The 3,418-nt window shown below is 49.4% G+C and overlaps 1 protein-coding gene across 5 annotated transcripts in view; it reads left to right on the top strand.

The window, feature by feature from the left end:
- Nucleotides 1-3,418, top strand: part of PRKAR1B (protein kinase cAMP-dependent type I regulatory subunit beta) — a 171,458-nt gene that overhangs the window by 26,774 nt on the left and 141,266 nt on the right. The window lies entirely within an intron of this gene.

Genomic DNA, 3,418 nt, shown 5'->3' with positions numbered 1-3,418 from the left:
TCTTTCTTTCTTTCTTTCTTTCTTTCTTTCTTTCTTTCTTTCTTTCTCTTTCCTTCCTTCCTTCTTTCTCCTTTCTTTCTTTCTTTTTCTTTTTTTCTCTCTCTCTCTTTCCTTCCTTTCTTCCTTCCTTCCCCTTCCTTCCTTCCTTCCCTCCCTCCCTCCTTCCTTCCTTCTCTCCTTCTTTTCTTTTCTTTTCTTTTTTTCAGAGTCTCGCTCTCTCGCCCAGGCTAGAGTACAGTGGTACGATCTCGGCTCACTGCAACCTCTGCCTCCTGGGTTCAGGCGATTCTCCTGCCTCAGCCTCCCGAGTAGCTGGGATTGCAGACGCACACCACCATGCCCAGCTAATTTTTGTATTTTGATTAGAGATGGGGTTCAGCCATGTTGGCCATGCTGGTCTCGAACTCCTGACCTGAGGTGATCCACCCACCTCAGCCTCCCAAAGTGCTGGGATTACAGGCATGAGCCACTATGGTCTGCCCACCCGTCCTTTTGGTGGGATGATTTCTGTTGATCTCTCTTCAAACTCACCAACTCTTTCCTCTGTCATATCCATTCTGCAAATGATCCCATCTAGTGAATTTAAAATTTTCTGTTACTTTATTTTTCAGTTCTAAAATTTGTATTTATTTTTCAGTTCTAAATTTATTTGGTAGTTCCTCCTCTTCCTACTCCTCCTCCTGTTCTCCTTCTCCTCCTTTCTTCTTTTTCTTTTTAAATAAATTTGATTTCTTTGTTGATAATTCCCCCACCAATTCCAAGAGTGTTCACCTTCACTTCATGGAAAATAGTTAAAATTGCTGCTTTAGAGTGTTAACCTGATAATCCCGTCATCTCTAGCATCTGAAGGTTGTCAGCCATGGATTGTCTTTTCCTTTGAGAACTGGCCAGACTTTCGTAGTTCTTGATATGTTGAATAATTTGTCAAGTAACTGGATTATATCCTGGACATTTTCTATATTATGTTGTCAAGCTTTGGGTCCCATTAAAATCCTATGGAGAGAGAATGTTGATATTTTTGTTTGTTTTAGCAGGAAATCAATTGACGAGGTCCAGGCTGCAAGTTCTCTCTCACCCTTGGTGGGTGACGATGCCAATACGAGTTCCGTTTCCAAGCCTTTGAGGTGCTGCTTGGGTGCACCCTTGTGTGGGTTGCTTGGGGGCTGGTCTGGGACTTGGACATTGTTTTGCTTGCAGCTCAGTCCTCGGCACCTTTTCTATGGTTCTCTGTGTTCCGTGCATATGAAACTTGGAGTTGAACCTCACACTTGTATCAGTTCATGGAATTCGGGGACCCCCATTTTGTCCTTTCTCCTCTGGGATTTATCTCACATTCTCCATCCAAGAGAGATCCTACCTCTGGCACACAGATATGCCTGTTTCTCTCCCTGCCACCCCTTCCCTGGCCCACGCCGCGGTCCCCTTGGCTGAATGACTGCAGCAGCCTCTCTGCTTCCCATCGGGCGTCGTGCTCCATTTCCACATCAGTCACAGCTGGGGCCATCTTCCAGAACCACAAATTGAACTGCTCCCCCTTCTTAAAACCTTCCCAAACCTATCCGATGCTCTCCTAACAAATCAAAGCTCCTTCTTGTGTCATGGGGTCTGGCCCCTGCTTGCCTGTCCACTGCAGCCCATGGTCACCCAAGGGCTCCGGCCAGCACTGTCCTGTCACCCGGAACGTCCTCCCCACCCCTCCTGCAGCTGGCCGCTCTTCAGCACTTGCTTTAGGGCCACAGCTGCTTCCTCAGAGAGCCTCTCACCACAGCCCTGTCTTGGGTGAGCTCAGAGGAGGCGATCTCAGCTTGAGCTCCAACACCAAGTCCCAGCTCTGCAGGGAGGGAGGGTCTTTAGTGCCCTCTGGCCCTCCCAGCTCACTACTTGGTGAGCATGACAGTGCGTGATGGACTGAGGAGGTAACTACTCACTCCTTCCTCCAGCTGTGACCTCTACCCTTCCTACCCCGGGTGTTCCTGCGTTGGGAGGGGCCCTGACCGTCAGTGCCTTCCTGCTTTGGGAGTCAGTGCCTCCCAGTGCAGGAACACTGAGATGGCACGTGGTGCTTTGCATACTTTATCGCATCGAATTCTCACGCAGGCCTGGCCAGATGAGATATTTACATTCCCATCTTACACATGAGAAAATGGGTGCTTGGAGAGAGAACGCGGCTTCCCCACAGTCAGCCAGGGAGAGTCATGGAGCTGGGCGCAAACCCAGGCATGCCTCTGAGGCCACACCCTTCCCGCCTTGCCTGTGGGCCCTGGCGCCTGGCGTGCTGGGGCAGGGTGCCGCTTTCTCCTGGGGTTGGCTCTGATGGTGGATCCCCCCTTCTGCTTCTTTCTCGTCCTCCGTCCTAGGAACTCAGGCTTCTCCGCCTTTGCCCTGCAAGGCTGGTGCCCCTGTGTGTGGCAGGTCGGAGCTGGGGTGCTGCCCTCCAGGAGGGAGAGGCTGAATCCCCACCTGCTGCTGCTGCGTAGGGAGAGGTGGGGTGGGGGGACAGCTGCCATGGTGAGTGAGGGAGTGAGTGCACGTGTGTGTGAGTGACATGTACACACACTCGTCCAGATGCACACACACACACACAGGCAAGGATGTACCGTTGCCACCGAGGAGGAGGGTACGTGGAGTCGTGTGTGCACATGCATTAAAACACACGCACTTACCCAGATGCATAGCTGTGCACACACCTGGACATACTTAGTTTACTCCGAGAGTGACGGATGTAAGGGGTGTGTTTGCATGCATGTGTACACACTCACACACGTACTTAACTACATGTGCACAGGCTCACATGCATGTACCTCTCTGGATGTGCACACACTCGCAGGTACTTACTTGGATATGTACACATTCACACATATGTGCATATGCTCACACACGTACTTACCTAGATATACACGCACTGACACATACGTACCTAGATGTGCACACACACACTTACCTAGATACACACTAACACATATGTACCTAGATGTGCACGTGCACACACACACGTACTTACCTAGATAAACACACACTAACACGTGTACCTAGATGTGCACACACACGTGTACTTACCTAGATACACTAACACATACCTACCTAGATGTGCACACACACATGCTTACCTAGATACACACTAACACATACGTACCTAGATGTGCACACACACACGTACTTACCTAGATACACGCATACATACTTACCTAGATGTGCACATGTGCATACATATAGACATGCCATCTGCTTTTGAAGGTGAGCAGGGCCCTCACCTGTGCTCACACCCTCCTGTGTACACTTTGCCCCTAGCCTTACTGGGACTTGCGTCTTCATCTTCTATTTTTATTTTTATTTTACTAATTTAATTTTTAATTTTCTTAATATTTTTATAGAGATGAGGTCTCCCTTTGTGACCTAGGCTGGTCTCAAAATCCTGGCC

Source organism: Hylobates moloch, unplaced genomic scaffold, assembly GCF_009828535.3.
Source record: "Hylobates moloch isolate HMO894 unplaced genomic scaffold, HMol_V3 SCAFFOLD_24, whole genome shotgun sequence".
Lineage (NCBI taxonomy): Eukaryota > Metazoa > Chordata > Mammalia > Primates > Hylobatidae > Hylobates > Hylobates moloch.
This window is presented reverse-complemented; position numbering and strand designations above follow the sequence as displayed.